The sequence below is a fragment of the Pseudophryne corroboree genome, chromosome 1, assembly GCF_028390025.1.
Source record: "Pseudophryne corroboree isolate aPseCor3 chromosome 1, aPseCor3.hap2, whole genome shotgun sequence".
In the NCBI taxonomy this organism is placed as follows: domain Eukaryota; kingdom Metazoa; phylum Chordata; class Amphibia; order Anura; family Myobatrachidae; genus Pseudophryne; species Pseudophryne corroboree.
Window position 1 is genome coordinate 257,772,891 of NC_086444.1, and position 23,121 is coordinate 257,796,011.

The following is a 23,121-nucleotide window of genomic DNA, read 5'->3' on the forward strand; positions in this document are numbered from 1 at the left end:
CATCAAAACATTGCCAGAGTCAAAAACATCTTTAATTAATGCAATTCCCTTTTGCTGACAATACAAAAACTTCCCATTGTCGAAAGCCGCTGGAAAACATGGATTGCCATAAAAAGGGATGAACTTAGAATGAGCTGGGTTCCTCCTAAGTGATTTATTCCCCAACCACCATGCCAAATAGGCATCCCAAAACAGAGGGTCAGTACGAGCTGAAGGAGGAAGGGTAGCTTTAGGAGTGTGTAGTAGAGCCCGTAGGTCATATGGCGCACATAATGCTTGTTCTAAGGAGCAGTTTGCATAAGTGGAGCAGGAGAGTAACCAATCCAGTACATATCTGAATGCCACCTCTTTGGTAAAAGCGCTTATATCTGGAACGGCCAGACCACCCGTGCATTTACGTAATTTAAGTTTCGCTATAGCTATGCGAGGTCTCTTACCTGACCATAGAAATTTAGTAAATAGTCTGTCACAATGGTGTGTCAGAGCATGTGGTAGCATCTGTATAAGGTAGGAAAGTTTGGAAAATATAATGCTCTTCAGTACAGAAAACCCTCCCCATGAGGGATAGGGGTAAAGGTTAACAAGATTCTAATTGTGTAGCAATTTTATGCACTATAGGAGTGAAATTGAGAGCATAGACATTTGCCAGCGATGGCGGGATAAAAATTCCCAAATATTTCAATTTAGTAGTATTGTGCTTAAATAGAGATAGGATTGAGGAAGAAGAAGATAGTAAGGTAATTGCAGAGTAGGTCAGTGGGAGAAGCTCAGACTTGATCTTATATACCAAAAAGAGGCCAAATGAAGTAATTAAATGATGAATAGCTGGAATGGAGGTGAGGGGATCCAAAATAAATAATAGCATATCGTCCGCGAACAATGCAATTTTAAGGGAATGATGGGCAATACAAATACCATGAAATTCAGGCGACTTGCGAAGAGCAATTACTAGGGGTTCAATTGCTTGTGCAAATTAAAGTGGGGAGAGTCGGCAACCTTGTCTGGTGCCCCTGCCCAAGGGTATAGGAGCCAACAGGTAGCCATTACAAATTAATCTAGAATGAGAGTTTTGATATAATATAAGTATGAGAGCGAGTAATTGGTCAGGAAAGCCAAATTTCTCAAGGATGTTAAATAGATGATCCCAGGCCATGAGATCGAATGCTTTTTCAGCGTAAAGTGGTAATAAATAGGCAGCCTTAGAATCCGACGTGGTATGTAGCCAATGGGAAGCTGCAATAACTTTACGGATGTTAGCTGAGGGATGTCGGCCTACTATGAAGCCCGTCTGGTCTGAGTGGATAACCCCAGTAAGCAGATATTATTTTCTGTCCGCTTGGTGAACAACTTATAGTCCACATTGAGTAGAGATATAGGTCTATAAGAATCAGGCAAATGGGGGTTCCTTCCTGGTTTAGGCAGCAAGTGAATAATAGCATCAGTAAAATATTTGGGCATAGAGGGGGCAGTAAATAAAGAATAAAAAAATGAAACCATAGGATCAATGATTTTTGCTAGTAATATCTTGTAATACTCCCCTGAACATCCGTCCAGACCTGGGGACTTCTCAGGCTTAAGCTGTTTTATAGCAGTCTCTATTTCTTGTGACATAAACGGAGTGCAGAGGGATGATCGGGCTTCAGCCGGGATGGATGGGGTATCAATAGATTCCCAAAAGGAAAGTTCACCTGAGGTATCCCTATGCAGCTGGGTATATCGCCTAATGAGGAAAGAAGGCCATCAAACTTATGTTTTGCCAAAACAAAATTAGACTCAGTGCCGGGATTTGGGGTGGATTTATAAACTTGGTATGCCAGTGTCAATTGGGATTGTAACAATTTATACGATGATGTATGTTCTTTATTTGTCTGGGAATTATACTGGATTATACGGCCTCGGATCACAGCCTTAGAGGTCTGCCAAAAGAGGATAGGGTCAGAATCCAATATGGAAGCATTATCAAGTCTGAACTCCTCCCAGAATAAATCAAGTTTTTTGCAAAAACCTAAAGAAGATGCAAAATAAGAAGGAAAGCGCCAAAGTTTGTAAGAACCCACATCTAATGAGGAAGAAAAGGACACCCAAATAAGGGAGTGGTCTGAGAGAAACATCAGCTCAATGCAAGCATCAATTATATTAGAAAATATTAGAAAATATGGAGTCCAATGAGCGGCAGATAAACATGTGAAGTCTCTGTCAACAGGGTGTAAAGCTCTCCAAGCATCAGTCAATACTAATTGTTGGGATATATGAGGGATACCGACCCTGGTAGGTGTCCTCCTGTGCACAGTAGAATTGGAATCCATGTAGGAGGAGGAAACAATATTAAAGTCACGCCCCAAAATTAAACAGTTGGAGACAAATGTGGCTAGTTTGTTTAAAATCATTCGAAAGAACGAAGTGGAGTGGGAATTAGGGGCATATATATTGCAAAGGGTATAGCGAGAGGCAAAAAGATTAAGTTCTACTAGGAGATATCTACCATCTGGATCAATATCAATTTGTAATAATTGTATGGGGAGTGGTTTTCTTGCCAGGAGGACAACCCCTCTGGTCTTGGGGGTATAAGGGGTGGCTGCAAGTACCGTCCATCCAAGCGTGTACAATTTCTTTGTTTCTGAAAGCAGCACATGTGTTTCTTGTAATAGTATTAAATCTAAGTGCATCTTGTTTAAATATAGTAGGAGTTTTTTCCGTTTGATTGGGGAGTAAATACCCCCCACATTCCAAGAGCCCACCTTAATCGATGCCATATAATACACAACACATAGTATAAACATTCGACTCAGACTTCATAGTAAACATAACAATAAGACAGAGAAAGGGAAAGATAGGGCGGGAAGGAAGAAGAAAGAAACAGCGAAGGAGTATAGAATATACTCCGTCAATAATTCTAGAAAAGAGAACTTCGCAATTCACACATCTGAAAAAAGAAAGGTTATAGAGTCTTGGAAGGCGGAGCTCCCAGCCTATTCCGGCCTAACTAGAAGTGTGTAGGGTGGAGTAATGAACCCTCCTAAAACCAAGTCAGTGACCGACACTTAAAAAACAATGGTAAATTAGTCGCAATGAGCAGTGACATTTGCAAAAGAACAAAAATACAATGCAATGTTATATCCTCTGGACTGGGATGGAAGTAATACACAGCCCAGAAATATAGCAGGCAGCATATAAAGATCATGGAAAAATATACTAATAGTGTGCATTGAAGTAGAAAAATAGAGAAAACTTGCAACATATACATTACCACAACAAGGTCTAGAAGAACGGGGACAAGGTTATGATAATTGTGGGGCACTGGCAAACCTATAAGTCCATGTACATCCCCACATTGTAAGAGGAGTCCACAATAGGATAGTCCGTGAGGACAAGCTTTGGACAATGAAGAGTGTCCAATGTGGAGAGACAGAGAGTGTAGAAGTCATTTTCAGGTATCATCTGGGCCTGCTCTTGAAGAAATGCCTCTGCATGTGTAGCCAAAAGTAAAATCTTTAAATGATGAACCACTGAAGATTCTAAGATGAGCCGGGTAAAGGAGGGTAAACTTTCTCGCCCTTTGGGCCAACTGTGAGCATACTGGGGTAAAGGCTTTACGCATCCGTGTTAGTTCATGAGAACAATCCTAGAAAATGAGTAGCTAGTATCATTCCACACAAGGTCCCTCTTATGTCAGGAGGTGGACCAGATGGATTCCTTGTGTATATAATTCAGGCACTTGAATAGAACGACCCGAGATCTAGAGGAGGGAAAATCACGTAGTTGACCTGTTCTGTTGGCCCGTTCAATCACAATATCCAAACAAACATCTTGTATTTCAAGCAGCTCAGGCAGGGTTTGCTTCAGAAAATGGTATAGAGCTTATACTCTATACCAGGGATTCTGGTAACCCTACCACGATCAAGTTGTTGCTACAGAAACGATTCTCCAAATCATCTAGCTTTCCCCAGACCTGCATGTCTGCTTCAGACGTGCAGTTAAATCCTGTAGAGATGAAATGGCTTGAAAGTTTTCCCCAGCAGAATACTCAACTGCTGGTACATGCCTGGCCAGTTGTTTGCACTGATTCTTAATGTCAGTAGCTGCCTGTTGTAGCGCAGCTGCATTAGCTGAGGCTTGGTCTTTTAGCATGGGCTGCACAGTCTCCCTCACAGCCTTCACAACATCAGCATAGGTGAGGGCAGAGGAGGGGGTAGAAGCAGCAACATGATGAGCCTTAGAAGGGGCTGCAGATGATGTCTGGGGATTAAGAGAGGCAGCTGAAGGTAAGAGTATCTGGGGGAGGCTAATGGTGGACACCTCCGTGCCTATGTCTGTCCCAGCAGCCATCTTGTAAGTTGCATTGTGGTCTCCTTCCAGCCGTGGGTGCGGGTGTTTGCCGGGCATTGGGCATATGCAGCCTGGGGGAGGGCTGCGGCTCAGTGGGGGGTCACTGGACTGGTTGGGTGCACCTAAGAGGTCCTAGCAGGGTGTAGGCAGCAGATAGCACTGGATCTGAGAGAGGAGCCACCTCGCATCAGCCTCTCTGCAACCGGAAGTTTTGCTGATACTGTATCTTAGTGATATGGGAAATTGCACCATTGGAAGTAGGATAGTATTTAAACACAAATAAGGAAGCACTTCTTCCATTCAATTTGAAAGATTCTTAAAGATAATTCTTGGAATTAGCAAGAATTTCCTTTAGTGCAGGTTATCAAGCCCACATACTTTCATGGCCAGGGCTGTTTCTAGGCAATTAGGCTCCCAATGCAAACAGTAGAAAACTGCACCACGCCCCCCCCCCCATAGACATTCTAAGATGTAAATAGTAGCACATGCCCCCAAAAAGGGCGGAGGGGTCACACTAAAATGGACATGGCCTCACTTAAGCGAGCGTACTCTTGCAGGAAAAGACTACCAGTTTTTGACCCTGCATTCCCAGTCAATGGCAATCACAGGAACAAAGAAATTCCATAATTTCATGCCCCACATTGTAATGGTCCTTGCACCATATTACACTTCACATAGACAGAGTAATGCCTCCTATACATTATGGCACACAGTCATGCCCATCACATACGCCCACCACAGTAATGCCCATTACACAATATTGCACACACACACAGTGAGCCTGCTTACACTTGGTGCCTGCATCTAACCTCCTCAGAGCTCATTGTCAGAGGTTGTTTCGCCCGGTGAGTGTGCATACTTCCGCCACTTCTGGGTACCACTGTGAGCTCATGCATCATTTATCTGTTACTAGAGGTCAAGTAGGATCTTTAGTAACAGGTAGAAGGGGAGACATGCTAAAGGTCCATGCTAGAAGACCATGCTAGAGGTCCAGTGGCATGTCTCCTTTTAAGAGGACAACCATTTTGCTGGAGACATTTTGAGCTGTTTCCATGTCTGCATGAAATTCAGCTACAGATAGTGGTTATTGTATCTAGTCTCATCCACTGTGACCTATTTAATGTAATCATTAATTTAATTTTAAGAATAAACAGTTGATGAACAATAAACGATTAACACAAAAGATGAACACAAATAATTCCAAGTTCAGTTTGTAAAGTTCATAGTAATTGAATAGTTTTTATTGGTTGTTCTAAATATGGCAAGTGAGTGGCATAAATAGAATATTATGGAATGCTAAAAACAGACACTAATTAAACTTCAGAAAAATAAATAAATAAGAGAAACGAACATGTAGTAAAGACTCGAAAAATATGGCAAATATAAAAGTTTTATATGTTAAATTTGGATGGGATAGCAATGTGGAGTAAATGAATGTCCAAATGCACAATGAAAAACAACCATAAAAAAGATCAAGAAATCATAAATACATTTTTAGTTAAAAACTGAAATTTAGAACCCCAAAATTTAGAACCCCTAATATTTTCAATTAAAAAATTATGGATATTTCCACCTTTGCCAGTCTGATTTTATCACCTCTATAGCTCCAATTAAATTGTATGTGCTGTTTCCTAAAAATACCTAGTTATATGCCTCCTATTTGTTTTTTTAATATTCATTAATGGAAAGGGTTAAAACTTTTATAGTTCTGAGATGTTAGACCATACTGTTTTTAAGTACTCTGGTTGTATGGTTTACATATAATAAACCATACTGGCATTTGATTAGATACACCATATTACAGTGCCGTAACTAGTCAATTTAGCGCTGTGTGCAAGAAACAGCATCGGGGTTCCTTCCCCCACCATGTTTTGAAATTAATTTTACCTCTCGTCCACCCCCCCCCCTCCCTCCACCCCATCAATCACACACCGCTAGTTTCGGGCAGCAAAAAATAGGGATGTGGCTTCATGGAGCATCCATTAGTCACATAACACTGCACGGTAGCGCCCGTTACTCACACTACACTGCACAGTAGCATCTGTTACTCACATCACTCTGCACGGTAGCGCCCATTAGTCACATTACACCACACGGTAGCATCCATTAGTCACATTACACCACACGGTAGCGTCCATTAGTCACGTTACGCAGCCTGGTGGCGTCCATTAGTCACATTATGCAGAGCGGTGGCGTCCATTAGTCGCAATACACAGTGCGATAGCTTCGGTCAAACACATTACACAGTGCAGTAGCATCCATCGGTCCCATTACACAGCACAGCAGTGTCCATTGGGCACATTACACAGCACAGTAGCGTCCATCGGCCACAGTATACAGCACGGTAGCGTCCATCGACCACATTATACAGCACGGTAGCATCCATCAGCCACATTACACAGCGCAGTAGCGTCTGTCAGTCACATTACACAGCATGGCAGCATCCGTCGGGCACATTACACAGCATGGTAGCATCCATTGGCCACATTATACAGCACGGTATCTTCCATCAACCACATTATACAGCATGGTAGCGTCCATCAGCCACATTATACAGCATGACCGCATCAGTCGGTCACATTACACAGCATGGTAGCATCAGTCGGGCACATTACACAGCACGGTAGCATCCATCAGTCACATTACACAGCACGGCAGTGTCCGTCGGGCACATTACACAGCATGGTAGCGTCCATCTGCCACATTATACAGCACGGTAGTGTCCATCGACCACATTATACAGCACGGTAGCATCCATCGGCCACATTACACAGCGTGGCAGCGTCCGTCAGTCACATTACACAGCACAGCAGCGTCCGTCGGGCACATTACACAGCACGGTAGCGTCCGTCGGCCAAATTATACTGCACGGTAGCGTCCATCGACCACATTATACAGCACATTAGTGTCCATCGGCCACATTATACAGCATGGCAGCGTCAGTCGGTCACATTATACAGCACGGTAGCATCAGTCGGTCACATTACACAGCACAGCAGCGTCTGTAGGCCACATTACACAGTACAGTAGCGTCCGTCAGTCACATTACACAGCATGGCAGCATCCGTAGGCCACATTACACAGCACGGTAGTGTCCATAAGTCACATTACACAGCATGGCAGTGTCCGATAGTCACAGACATTAGTACTATATATACAATATATATATATATATATATATATATATATACACACACACACACACACATACAAACACAGATTAATGTATGTGCAGTTTTTGGAGAGATTTTTTATTTATTTTTACAAATCTTTACACTGTATTTTACACAGTGATTTGTTTTAAAAGTCACTGAGGTAGAGTCCAGAATGAGCAACCACAAGGCCAGTCTATCTTAATGTTATTTAGTTTACTACCCAAAGTATTAATATACACATACTGGTGTACAGTACCTACATGTCATGGAGTCTGCATGAGCATAGTGTCTGCACGAGGGGAGGAAGAGGAGGAGAGAGAAACTTCACTCCTGTGAAGGCAGCAGCAGCAACCATCTATGAGTCATCTCCAGTACCCGGAAGTGTGTGCACACACAGAGCAGGAGGAGGGGAATGGACTGAGCAGAGGGGTACTGATCATGGGGAGAGACTCTACATTTACAGACAGCATGCCGCAGCCTGCTGTAACTGTAATGTAAAGTATATTAGCAGTGCTGCCTCCAGCAGGGAAGGTGCCGGGCACAGCGTTACTAATATTACACTACACTACAGCAGGCAGCACTGCAGCTGGTGGGGAGCAATCAGTGTGGATGCGGTTGGTGCGCCCACAGCCCAACTGCACTGTGTGCAATGGTCCATCCGCCCACACCTAGTTACGGCACTGCCATATTAGTGGTATGGCATATAATGAAGTATTTGATGTATATAGCATACCTTTTACTGTGAAGTTAGTTTATTTTGACTGGTTGTTATTTTATGTTCAACATGCAATAAAGACACCACATCAGTGAATGCCTCTTGTCCTTATGAGGTTGTGTCTTTCTATAACTTTTTACAAATGTATGTTCTAAGTTTATTCTCTCATTAAAATAAAACTACGGCTTGAGGTATAGCTGTCTTTAATATAGAAATGTTTAGAAATATTATACTGCACATTATCAGCAGAGAGGGTGAGGGTGGTAGAAGAGGGGGCCTTGGCTGGCGAGAAAGAGCAGTTATATCTTTAAAATATGACATTTCAGAAAGCATTGGATACACAGTTGGTGACACAGGAGACAACAGGCGGAAGAGAAGTAAAGATGTGTATTGTCAGCATAGAGGTGGTATCTAAGGCCAAAGGAACTGATAAGCCCACCAAGAGAAGAAATTTAGAGGGAGAACAGAAGGTGGCCATGGACATAACCTTTAAGAATCCCAACATGAGGGAAAAGTGAAGGAGAGGTAGAGCTAGGTGTAGATACAAGAATGAGTGGTTTATGACTAATATGAAATAGGAGAGAACAGAGCTACAGTGGGTCTGATTCTGTCGCACTGCGCATGTGTCAGAAATGATTACCAACAGCAGTCATAGTAAGAATTTGGATGCAGAGTGATTGACCGTCAATATGCTTTTATGGTAGATAATGGGGGTGGCTAGTCAAATGCAACTGTGTCACAAGCGTTTCATGAGTCTGCCTGTGTCTGTGTACACAGTTGCAATGACCCTGGTGGCAATAATGACCAGCAAACATAATGTTTCTGCAAATAAATCTGTAAACTTTTATTACTTTTCACGTGCTGAGTAAAAATATTATAGTTAATATTATGCATTTTTTGAGCATGGTTTGCTTATTTTTTTCAGATATTTGGTACCAAGGTACAGTATAGTTTTTTGACAACACTGCTGCAGCTATTTTCTGCTGAGTCACAATATTTCCTGTTTTTATTGTGTTGTTTTTGCACCAGTTTTTGAGCCAAGCATCTGTCACTGTCACGTGTTGCTTTTTATATAACTTGTAGAAATCAACCTTTTGTGGAACAACAGAGTAGATAAAGATAAAGAACTTGTGAGAAACCTACTGCTATCTTATATGCAATTAGGCTGCATAACCTTAAAAATTAAATTGCTTCACACCCTGGTTAAATTTATAAAGCATCAATTTTGGATTTTTCATCCATTTTGTATATTTACTAAAGACAAATTCAATGGAATTTTTCAGTAAATAGCTGACTTTAAACAGCAATAGATGGCAATAGACCAGGAAACAGATCATCAATTATTTTACATAGACAACAGTAGAATCCCTGGGTTTGCTACATAGGAAGATCCTAATGTATTGCAGAGTCTACATATATTCCACCTCAACCATAACAACTTAATAAATCTATATGACCTTGCCAAGACGCATCTTGAGTCATATAAGGCCTCCACATGCTGCAAGCTGCGTCCCATTTTTTGCCACTGGGTCCTTGAAGTCAGTGTCCTCTAGAGTGGTGATCATATTGCAGGCAGTGTCTTGATGAACATTTTTGATGGACATCATTATCAGACTTCTATCACTTAGTTAATACAGGATTTCTAGACAGCAATCTAATGATGATGTCCATTGGATTTCAATAGACTGCAAAACCAATCCATAGTAAATTTATTCTGAACTGTTTTACCTGACAACTACACAGTAGTAGTTAAGACACATGACAAAATCATTTCAGGACATCTCATCAATGAAGAAGTGATAAAGTATAACAGCAATTATTATTATAAAGGTTCATGTATCCTAGTGTACAGTATACTATGAAAGATAGAGTGGGTACTTTTAGTACTATGGCAATCCATTTTCTATACTGTAGTTTTTTTTAACTCGCCAAATGCAAACAAATAAAGAAAACATCAATTCATTAAGGAAACAAAAGCTGGTCTAGATTGTAGTTATTCAAAATCAGACATAATAGGAATGAGTTTGAGATTTGAAAGTGTGCTGAAGAATGAAGGACATGTGGAAACTATAAATGTCTAGAAAGTAGTTATGGAGGTAATGTTTAAAACAGCCCTAAGAGATGTTAAAAGTATGATTTGTTGTAGCTGAGAAAACAGGAATGGTACGGTAGTGAAGTTCTGCAAAGTCTCAGAGCTCCACAGTTGTACGGTGATCTCAAGATAAGAATATTTCTCCAGCATTTAATATTCTGGACAGGTTAGAACCAATTTGTAAGGATTCTTGCTGGGTAACCCTTTCTAACCTGGAGTGAAAGTGGCGAATAATAGTTTAATGTGACAACCAAACACAACTTATTTCCTTCACTTTTTCCAAACTTAACACATAAGGACTGTTTAGTGTAATCTGATTATTTATGATCATTATGTTTTGTACACACAGCAAAGTTTGTGAAAAGGACATTTTTTTAAATCCAAATTTTACATTAAGATGATTTATAAAGTTATACATTTAATAATGATTTAATATATAATAAAATAATGCAATCTTGCATTATAGTACAACAATATTATATGTTATTTTCTTCTCATTTTAATGTTTGTGAGCTGAGTATTTCAGCAGATTCAGTTTCACATACAGTACTGAAGGGCCATCCCCTTGTGTCATGACTACTGTTTCTATTTTACACAGTTGCACCACAGTTGTCTACACAGCACCTAATCTTTAAAGCTGCAGTAAAGTTCATGAGGTTACAAATGTTTATACTGTAAATCATCTTATTATTGTTTGCACAGTATTAATTTAAACATATATACCTATGGGGTTCTACGCTAATCATTCATGAAATCTGGTATGGATGGAATCCTAAGACATATATTCACAAATGTAATTAATTGATGAAATTAATTCAATACTAATAATAGCAACTGGTTGACATTTGCTGTTAGAGGTTCCAGCTAAAATGGCATCAATTACCTTGAGAGGCGGAGACGCAAACCGGCTTCAGCTGCACACTGACAATACATATGGCAGGCAGGAGAGTTCAGAGTCTTCCGCAAGCAAGGACTACTAAGAAATTTTATTGGGTAACTCTCCATTCACTGCTGACAATTGCTGGGTTGTCAGGTTAATTTAATTTACTAAGACATAAGATTATAGCATTAAAATACACACTTAAAACTACCTGGAGAAGGAAGAGCCCCTTGATGGTCTCAGCTAGGAATGTACTCTGATATAATGTACTGTAGGTATGGATACAGTGATAATAAAATGGTTATAAACAATTACCTCTGAATATTCAAGCTTTTAACGGGACACATTTTTGCTGATTAATGAATATATCAGGGGGAATGTAATAGGGTGTGAGAATCAGAAAGTGAGAGGTTTGGTAGCTATGCGTATACAGCTGATGTAGATCTTGAATATAGAATTCTGATGTCTCAGAGAAATGTATGAAGATATTATCAGGATGCATACAGCTGAGACAGTGTGATACTGCAGACAGTAAAGTTCAATTTGAATGCGCAGGATTGAGACTGCATGCAAGGATACAGTATGAAGATTGAAGTAATGCAAGAAGTTATGCAGGAAGGTAAACTGCCTGGAGCAGGAAAGTACAATAGTGTAATGAAAGACTGTCTACCTGTCTCCTGTCTGCAGTGAGTGTAGGAGTAAAAAGAAACCTTTCAGTGCACTCGAGATTGAATTCTAATGTACCGTATTTGCTGGCGTATAAGACGACTTTTTGGCCCTGCAAAACATGCCACCAAGTGGGGGGGTCGTCTTATACGCCGGGGGTCGTCTTATACGCCGGGGATCGTCTTATATGTCATATACGCCGCAGTGCCTCCCGATGCACTGCGGCCGCGGCAGGTCATCAGCGTGGCTGCGGCGATACAGGGGTGCCAGCCTTTTCGGCGTGACCAGCCCGTTCTGCTCGGGAAGCAGCGTCGCTCCGGCCCGCCCCTTGCGGTCATAATATAGTAATGTCACTTGGTATTAACAGACTGCTGCTAGTGACAGGGAGACAGGGAGGGCAGACAGGGAGCAGGGACCAATCCAATCAGGCTTTGTATACAGCCAACAGCCAACCACAGTACTGCACCATTGTACAGTACAATACAGTACAATACAGCATAGAAAAAGTCCAGCCGTCAAACGCCTATCAACCCTATCATGGCACCAGCAAAAAGAAAGAAATATGATGCAAGTTTTAAACTTCTTTGTTCTTTTACGTTTTATTTGGTGTGTGGAAGGTGTGCGGAAGAGGGGGTAGTCTTATACGGCGAGTATATAACAAACTCTATATTTTGAGTGGAAATGTTGGGGGTCGTCTTATACGCCCAGTCGTCTTATACGCCGGCAAATACGGTAAGTGTTATTCTTACGGTTCAGTGTGATTGAAAAGAGTACCAGCCATCTCCTAGAGCCTTAAAGATACCTTTATAGGAACGCAAGGCTGAATTTTAATGTGAGTGTCATTCTAAATACGTGGAACCATCTGAGGGCAGATTGTGGATGAAGCAGTTCGTTACCAGAACCTCCCTATCCGATATCTCATTGTGAAAGTTTTCACTGTTTTAATGTTTTAATGATATAAAATATCAGCAGCGCTAGTTTTTTTTATCATTTTCTTTGTTTGCATGAGTCTATATATGGGAATTTTTGAAGGATAAATTCCATTGATTTTAAACCAGCAGCTTTTTCTTTGCAGCACAGGGCTACATTCAATATACTTGTTGCAACTTCTTAGTGGTACTGTGTGCACGCGCCTTCAGCGCATGCCAAAAAATAGGTGTGGCCACATGCCACATGGGACATGGCCAATGAAAATGGCGGTGTGATACACATATGGGGGTCAGATACACATATGACCACAATAATGCAGTGCCAGATACACATATGTCCAAAATAGATCTAGATAAACATGTGCCCCAGTACTACAGTGCCAGATACAGATATGTCCCCACAGTACCAGAGACACATATGCCCCCCAGTGTCAGATACACATATATACCCCCACAGTGCCAGATACAAATATGGCCCCACAGTGCCAGATACACATGCCTCCACAGTGCCAGATACACAAATGCCCCCAGTACTGCAGTGCCAGATAAACATATGCCCCCACAGTACCATATATCCCTCCGAATGCCAGATATACACATGATCTCATAGTGCCAGATGCACATATGCCTCCCCAGTGCCAGATAGACATATGCCCCCACAGTGCTAGATATGCTCTCACAGTGGCAGGTATACACATGTCCCCAAAGTGCCAGATATACATAGACATATGCCCCCACAGTGCCAGATATGCCCCACCCAGTGCCAGGTACATACATCCTGCCCTGCTCACCACTGCTAGTTCTGTGTGTAAGGGGAGGAGAGTGCAGTGCACACCCATCCTGTCCCTCAGTGCTCAGTATGGTCTCCACTCTCTGGCAGCGCCATGTCTCTCAAATGAGGTACTGGTTCATTAGTCAATCTGAGCTCATGTACTGGCAGCTGTGGCTCCTGATTGGCTGCCAGACAATGAGCTTTGATTGTCTTAAGAACCAGCACCTCATTTGCCCACACTGCCCAGCACTGCCGATTCCCTGTCTGATATGTTTTTGTTGGTGAGTCATCTCAGGATGTTCCTGCTGTTCCTACTGCAGACTATTGCTTCTGTAGTCCGGGCAGCATGGGTGCAGCCATCTTGCCTGAGTTCATCTTGCCTATGGTCATTTGACACGCTGCTGCCACTGGAGAGTGGAGACTGGACTGAGCATTGATGGTCAGGAGAGGTTCGCGCTGTGCTCTCCTACCCTCACACACAGCAGTGGCTGCAAGCATGGCTGTCAGGGTGGCGGTACTGTGTACCGGCTGCCAATTTCTTACTGTTACGCATCACCGCCCCATACCACCATACTTGCAGCACTGGGTAAGAGAGACTGAGAACCTGCAGTGTGACACCCACTAAAAAAAGGTACACACTGTGCTATTTCTAGCTAAGTGTGTGTAAGGGGGGGGTTCAGTAGGATTTACTGATGGACACAATACCAACGATCATAATCCCGACAGCCACTGACCGACAGCCAAAATATCGACATGGTCAAAATACCGACATTTATTATGTCGACATGTTCAATAAGTCACCCGTCAGAATACCGACATTTGAAATGCCGACACTTCAAAATACCAGCATGAGTTTTTCTGTTTTTTGTTGTCGATGTGGACATACAGTAGGTCGACATGGACACTGTATAAGTGTCCTGCTTCCCCTCGCATGGCTCGCTGTGCTCACCATTCTTCAGGCATGGTGTCTCGCTGCCCTTGGCACACTATGATATTCCCCCTCCAGGTCCACTGGGATGGTAAGGTATTAACAAATCTGTTTTTGGGGAAAAAATTCCTTAAAAACACATGTTGGCGTTTTGACATGTTGGCATTTCAAATGGCAGTATTCTGATTGTGTCTTCATTTTGAACATGTCAGTATAATGAATGTCGGTATTTTGACCATGTTGGTATTTGGATTGTCGGTCAATAGCTGGCCGGATTATGACTGTTGGTATTGTGTCCTTCGGTAAATCAACTGCTACCCTAAGGGGGGTCACACTAATTGGATAAATGCTCTGAGGATTGGAGAGTTTATCTGATTTGGTGATGATAGACATAGTGTGTACCTTGCATAAGTCCATAGAACTTCAACAAAACTATGGGGTATATTTACTAAGGTCCCGATTTTGACCGAGATGGTGTTTTTTCTTCAAAGTGTCATATCGGGAATTTACTAAACTCAAATCACGGCAGTGATGAGGGCATTCGTATTTTTATTACGGCTGTGTAGTAAAAGTACGAATGAATACACCATCGGTCAAACGCGGCTGTTTAGATATAGAACTCGGTCATTTACTAAGCATTTGTATTTGTAATTTCTACCGTGAAAATAGATTTGCGGCCGCTAAAAATTACTAATCGTACAAAAAGCCTAAAAAGAAGTAGACCTGCTTTTGAGAAGCGTGTTTACATGTGTTGTCAATTCTACATTACTCACACCTGACTTTTTTGGCCTTTAAAAGGGGCCCCAACACATTTTTCAACACTCTCAATCTGAAATGGCTGCTACTGTGTGTAGTACTGCTGTATTGTTTGCTGGGGGATACCTGACCCTGCTCCATGAGGCTACAATAAACCCAGGCCAGGAAAATCAACAGGATCAGCAGGTTGTACATGTTCCGCGTAGGCTGGCCATGGCTTGTTTTTTTAGTGGCCGTTTAAACGATAACAAAATTGCTGATGACCATGTTATACAGATGAGCAGACTAAATGTAAATAATATTTTCACTCTGTATGACCTGGTCAAACTAAACCTAGACCCTGAGACAGTACGCTCTCGCTCTGTCTCAGGCCTGCACAAACTCCTGCCTGTGTTGCACTTTATGGCTACTGGCAGCTTCCAGGCTGTGACTGCCGATGTAATTAGTATCTCACAGGCCACCTTCTAGAAATATGTAATTCAGGTGAGTTAAAACATACATACACGTCTACGTCTAAGTGTTGCTTCTGTAATGTAATAGAACACAGTTTTGAATTGCTTACAGGTCATGACACTCACCTTTAATTTTTGAAGGGCCACTCAGGTTTTGGATGTCTTGGCTGGCTACATAGATGCCTCTCTCTGCTTCCCTACCCAGGAGTCGCAGTGGCCTGCAGTCAGGGTAGCTTTATGTGATCTTGCGGCCATGGCCAATGTGCTGGGTGTCATAGATTAGACATACGTTGAGCTGAGGACACCTAGGGGCAGGCAATATATTTATACCAATACTCATCTGGCCCTAGACACTAATGTGGAGGTTGTTTGTGTTGCTAATTAAGCAATACACATATTTTGTGTTAACTATTTATTTTTTAGAACACACCAATTTAGGCATAACAGAAACAGAAAAAAATTAAATGGTCACCATATTCTGGCCATGCATTATTATTATTATTTTTTTTGGGTGCTGGGTGCGGAGGATTGTGCTGGCTCGTGGGCGCGGCTTCGATTCGAGCGTCGAACTGGGGATTGAACTGGGGTGTGGCTTGGTGTTGTTGTCCCCGAGCTCGATGTCACATGGTGTGAGGCCAACACACTTAGACTTTGGCTAAGATTGTTCAAACTTGCCGTGAGCTGCGTATTAGCGGCAGTGTTGTTTGCGATCATTCTTGACAGATTATTTTTGATCATTTGATTATGTTGGATCATCTGGATGAGTGTTTGTTGTTGGCGCTGCTGATCATCCAAGATGCGTTGTAGGTTTGCTTGCATTTGGGTGTTGTCTGCCCTCATCTGTTCCATGGAGTTCGCAATTCGGCCCACCTGCACTATAAGTCTGCCTGAGTTGCGACTAAGTCTTGGCAAATGATGGGGCAAACTTGACAGGTATTGGCTGTGGGTGGTGAGGCACGCGTAGTGTTGTGCCTGTTGTGAGGACCAACGGGTCCAAAACTCTGGGCCCATTTGTGTGTGGCCTTGTGTTGTGCTCAATTGGGGGCTTTGGGATGTTTGGGGTGGTTGGGGTATGTCCTGAGGCATGTTTGGCTGTGTCGGATCGATGGGCTGCAGGTGGAGTGTGAAGGTCTCCTGGTCACGGTCCTGCTGGACATCCTCGGTCATGATGGCTGGGTCTGTATGGGGTTGAAGACAGCCACTATTTAGTACATATGTAGCATTGGTCTTACGATAGCTTTACGTCAACATGCATTACTTCTTAATATTAATGTAATAGCTAAATAGATTGTGGCCTAAACTTAACTATGTTGGTCACCTTTTATTTAAATGATGTGGCTTCAAACGTTCACTACTCAGTTGTTTAAAGTTTGTGGAAATAGTAGGATTCAGAGTCATAATTACTGTTTAAACACGATGAACTCTAACAAATTCAAAGTACTACATTTACATTTTGTGTATGAAGCTTCCTTTGGAACAACACACACAAATAAAAAAATGTGTTGACCAATACACTCATACATTGTTCAAGGCAGTCAGTGGTCTGGCCAAAATGTTAACTAATATAGTGGTCTAAAATGTACACATTAACAATGTTTGTGAAATGTTTAAGGTGCCCTATGTTTAGAAGTGGTATTTTTGGCCATACCAAACAATTGGATGTGACTTTTTTTTTTTTGCCCAAAAAAGCTATTGCGAAAATGTGTTGATATGGCCAACATCAAATTTGACAATTAACCTTCTAAAAATACGTTAACACCATCTGCTTGTAGTTGTTTATTATTGCAAGTATGACTGGTCATTTAGTTTTTTGTTTTTTCAGTACTAACAGTGGTGCAGATGTATAAACCTGGAGAAGGCATAAGGAAGTGAGAAACCAGTGATATGTGCAAGGTGCTAAAGGCACAAGGCAAACAGCTCCAATATGTACATTAACAGTTGTGTTTATTTTGTACTGCTGCCTTTATCATCTTGCACATAACAGTGTTTTTTCACTTCCTTATGCCTTCTCCAGGTTAATAAATCTACACCACTGTTTTTTAACTTATTTACACATACATTTTAGGTTTACTCACCAGACAACTGTGGGGATTGTGGATCCTCACTTTGGAGGCTTGCCAAAAGAGCGAGTGGTGGCACGGCCGACACTGCGGAGATGCGCCGTTGGGGTGGTGATGCTGGTGCTGGAGCTTGAGCCTCAAGACGGGGCCTCTTGGGTGGCATCGGAGCCACAGTAACCGAGCCCTGTGATGGGCGCCTTAGTGGAGGTGGATTAGACGAAGAACCTGTGTGATAAGATATTCATTAACATTTTGTGTTTCTATGTGTTTGCAGAATATGTGGCTACAGTTAAATCTTACCTGCATTGCCACCATCTGCAGCTCTAGGCAGTGTTGGCTGTGGCCTGGCTGTGCTGCTTCTCTGGCGCACTGTAGAAATATGAAGAATGTCGATATGAACATACTCTTTGGTTGATATGTTTATGCCAATTACTTATTGGGATGTAAACATATGTGGTACCTGCTGTGACTTAAACTAAGCGATGCTTAGCCTTGAATGCATGAGTACATTGGGTGTGTATACTTTAAATGCAAAACAAATTCACCAAACAATACATACACAAAGGCGCATAATGCACAATATTATACTACTTAAAACACATACGTCGTAGCTTTACACAGCCACAATATTGCATGCTCAGTTACCAATTTTAGACGCTAACAAGAAAACAGTAGACACAAATATCTGCACAAAAATGAAATCATCAAAACAACAAATGCATGAAAATACACATAAGCAACACAAATGATAACCCAGAACAACACAAAATAAGCATACATCCATTGAAAATGTTATAAAAAAAAACCATATGCATAAAACACAGTAATCACACTTCATTAAAATACACCGACTAACATTTACTTGGAAAAACAGACACCAGAAAAAGGCCAACACAACCAGAAACATTGACAATACATAATGCCAAAAAAAACAGAATTAAGAGTAACACTACATCAGCCCTGGCCAACCTGTGTCTCTCCAGATGTAGTGAAACTACACATCCCAGCATGCCCGCCAACACATTTGGCATTCACTAAGATCAAAACTGTGGCAAGGCATGATGGGACTTGTCGTTTTACAACAGCTGGAGAGCCACAGGTTGCCCAGGCCTGCACTACATCACCAACACATTAGAAGAAAGAACCAAATAACAAACACAATTAGCGCAAAGACATTTCACACAACTAAGGACAAAGCACAGATGTTTCAAATAATGTAAAAAAATGAGCAAACTCACCATCCTGCCTTGGCCGATCCGAATCCCGGACATGAGTTGCACCAACCACTTCAGGCGGAATCAGAGTACGAACAGGCTCCTCCCAATCTCTATAAGACGCTCGGAAGGGGTGTCCACCCCCGGTTTGGCAGGCTGATTTAGCCTCCTTCGCCATCTTCGCCTTCACACGGCGCTTGATGTCGTAGAAGCGCTTACGACAGGTGTCCTCGGTCCGCCTCACCACACCCTCACTATTCACAGCTGCAACGATCTTCCCCCACAGAACAGTCTTCCTGCGTGTCGACACCTTTGCAGCATCAGGCCCAAACAACTGGCGATGATGCCTCATCAGCTCCCGCACCAGAGCCATATTTTCAGCATAACTGAACTTAACATTGCGGCCCGTCTTTGTAGTGGTGCGTGGCTGCGGAGCCATAACACCATCACTATCACTATTAGTGGAAGCCGCTGCAGCAACCTCCTCACTAACCTCCTCCCTCTCACTCACCTCCTCCACCTCACTAACCTCCTCCCTCTCACTCACCTCCTCCACCTTACTCACCTCCTCCACCTCACTCACCTCCTCCACCACACTCACCTCTGACTGGGACATAATCAGGACAAACAACAAATAACACTGAGAAAAAAAACAAATAACACACTCCTCCACTACCACTACACACCACACACACACACACACACACACACACACTCACTCACTCACTCACAAACAATGACAATAGACATAAAAAAAAAACAAAGACAAAAAACTAGACAGACTTTTAAATAACTACACAACTAGTATGACAAGACTACTTACACACACAGTACAGCACTCAACAATCGCAAAACTCCGCCTCAAATCCTCCACAAACTCCACAAAACTCACCAACTCCTAACACACCTTCCTCTCTCCTCTCCACTAGCTAAACCCACAAGGTGCGGCCGGTTTGGGGCGTTTTTATAGTAATGAGCACAGACACTCCTCCATCACAAATCAAACCAATCACGGACGAGTGACAAAATCGAAACTTAGAAAAAAACCGCGTCAGGGAACGGATAAACACTGCCGTAAACTAAATGTGACGCAGTCGTAACAAAAACCTCAGAACACGGCCGACAAACCACTAAATCGGCCGCATTATACCTAACAAAAATACGAATGACATCGACATCGGACAACAGGAAAAAAAAAATTACGACAGCTTAGTAAATGAGGTGTAACAAATTCAAAAAGTTGCACAAATACACTTTCGATGTCATTCATGATAAATCTCTCTCCAAATCGGGACAAATACGAATTTTAGTAAATATACCCCTATATGTTAACATTTTGGGTGCAAGTATGAGTTGTGCTGCTTCTGGCAGTGGTAGTAGTCATGTAGTAAAATGTGGTTAGTAAAAGTCATGTTTTGTGGCTTTTTTTTTTTTTTTGCATCTTTTCTGGCTAAAAGAAAAACCACTAAAAATTCACTGTAATCCAAATCACCATAATATACATCACTCTCAGATTTTTTTCTTTGTTAAAAATACAACAAAAGTTTAACAAACAGGAGGAAAACCTGTTAAAAGTCCCCCCCACCCCCTAGTTGACATTGGATCAAGAGAAGAATATTATAGGTAAATTTAATTAAGCTCACTGCACTAATGTTTGAATGTTTAATGATAGGACTATTATTTATCAATTTATTCAGAGGGAGCTCTAGGAAAACTCTATTTAGGAGGGTGTCAAGAATTATTTATTCAGCATGGCATTCTTACAGTAGTTATTTATTCAGCAGTGACACTTGATCAGTGGGACACTAAGAAGTATATGTTTAGGGGGGCACTTTAATTTATTTGATGCAGTGTTATAAATATTCTATCTTCTTTAGAGCAAACAAATGCACAAATAAATAATTAATCCTTCAGTAAATAATGGTTGGAGCTTTGTGAATGTGAACATTACATAAAACATGCTCCCAACAAAGTTCAGGATGGTTCAAAACGTAATACATGGAAAATGGAAAAGAAGTCATGGAACGATAAAGCAAGAGCACAAATATACATGACCTGGTATATAATTAAAGTTCTCTGTGGTTTAAAATAATATTGAAGCCACAGTATACTATATACATATATATTTGTATGTATACAGCAAGGTAATTTGCTTCACCCTGACGTTACTGCTGCTTGATTAAAAGACTAGACATTTCCCCTTGAGATTCACTCCTCTGCCTAATGTGCTGTAATTGCTAGAGAGTGCTTGGAACACCAGCATGGAGAACTGCTCTGTAATAAATTTAGGTCACTGCAGAGTTCATCATCTATTCCTTGGCAACAGAAGATAAAGTTCTGTTTAGTTCATCTCTGGCTTTTAGTGGCGGAGTTACAGTTTTTCTTGTCTAATGATTTTAATGAAAGAAAATGTAGGAAAATTGTATGTCTGTGTCTAGTGTCTGAGAATCATAGTCAAAATGCAATACTTTAGTCTAGAAAAAAGTATCTGTTTATTTGCTGTAGTCAAAAAAGCCTCAGAGAGAAATATTCTGCTGGTATCATTATTCATTTTAATTGGCATGGTGTTTTAGTACTTTTATTTACTTTAGGAGTAGCAGAATTTATATATTCTATGAAATGTTGTACTGATTATTATATTAGTAAAGTAGCTTTTTTAATGAGTGTAATTTTTAGGATATACTCATACTTAAAGTGTACCTACAACTTAATAAGATGAGATGCTGAATCAATATTGATTAAAATATGACCTATTGCATATCTCCTTTCCAGTAGTGACAACATGCTCTGTTCCTGGACTTCCCTCTTAATTTAACATTGCCCTCCCTTGTGTTGAAACAACTTTTTTTATCAATTAACATGTTCAAAACAGGTGACAGAAATCCTAAATTAAGAGGGAAGTCCAGGAACAAAGCTATTTGTCCCTCCTGGAATGGATCATATTGGGTATGCCTATTGATTCAATAGGAACTGCTTAAATCACTATAGCAATGTCATATACATTAGTGAATTCACTGGTTTTTACCTTGTTGATAGTTTAAATGGCTGCCTCCGGTGGCGGTCATTTATGAAGTCCAAATTCTCCTGTGTGCAGTGTAAAATCAATTACCATTATGTTGTGCAGCTTGATTTGTACAAGATCACCTAGATTTACAACAAAGTACACTTATTTGACAGAATTTTACAGAGTAGATGTTTGCAGAGGCCAAAAGAAAGATTTAAATGGAATCAGCATTCTTGCAAAGTATAGGACCCATTGTACACCTCCATGTTGCACTTTGTTGGAGAAGCTCATCTCTAGGCATATTCCAAGCAATTAATTAAAGGGCTTCACTCACACAAGAATGTAGCATGTATTAAAATAAAAATAGCAACATTGTCTGATTACTCTCCTGATTAATCGTCAGCAGAATATAAGGCTATATTGTCTAATACATTTGGAAGAAAAATTGAGTAACATAATTAAGTGAAACAGGTGTTACCAAAAGTTGTAGAAGGTTGGACATGATGCTTATACAACCCTCCTTCCAGAGCAAAGAGTTAGTATACACCCTGGGGAGCATTGGGTGGCAGGCAGGCACTCCATTACATAACCCAGTGGTGGACAAATGTATCAACTGTGCAGCCCCCAAGAGAAGAGAGTTAGTGTACACCCTGATGTGCATTGGGTGGCAGACAGGCACTCCATTACATAACCCAGTGTTGGACTACATCATCAATTGTGCACCCCCCAAGAGCAGAAAGTTAGTGTACACCCTGATGTGCATTGGGTGGCAGACAGGTACTCCATTACATAACTCAATGGTGTGCTAGATCATGGAGTGGGAACCTACTTCCTCAAGAGAAAAGAGTTAGTGTACACCCTGAGGTGCACTGGTCAGCAGGCAGTCACTACATAACATAACTCAGTAGTGTGATAGACCATCAAATGGCTTTTGTAAATGTGATCTGCTGTCTGTAGATATAGATAGATATAGGTAGACTTAATTATTTTTCTGACCTGTAATGTAGATTTTGTATTGGTGTATTTTCAATACTTGAAAGGTCATGGACTTATTCATAAATAATGTTAGCTGAAACTATAGGCAGCAGCGAGAAAATTCAGTATAACAAACAATTTTAGACACAGACTCATAGGGCCAAATAAGTGAAAAAGAAATCAAGATTTCAGCGCAA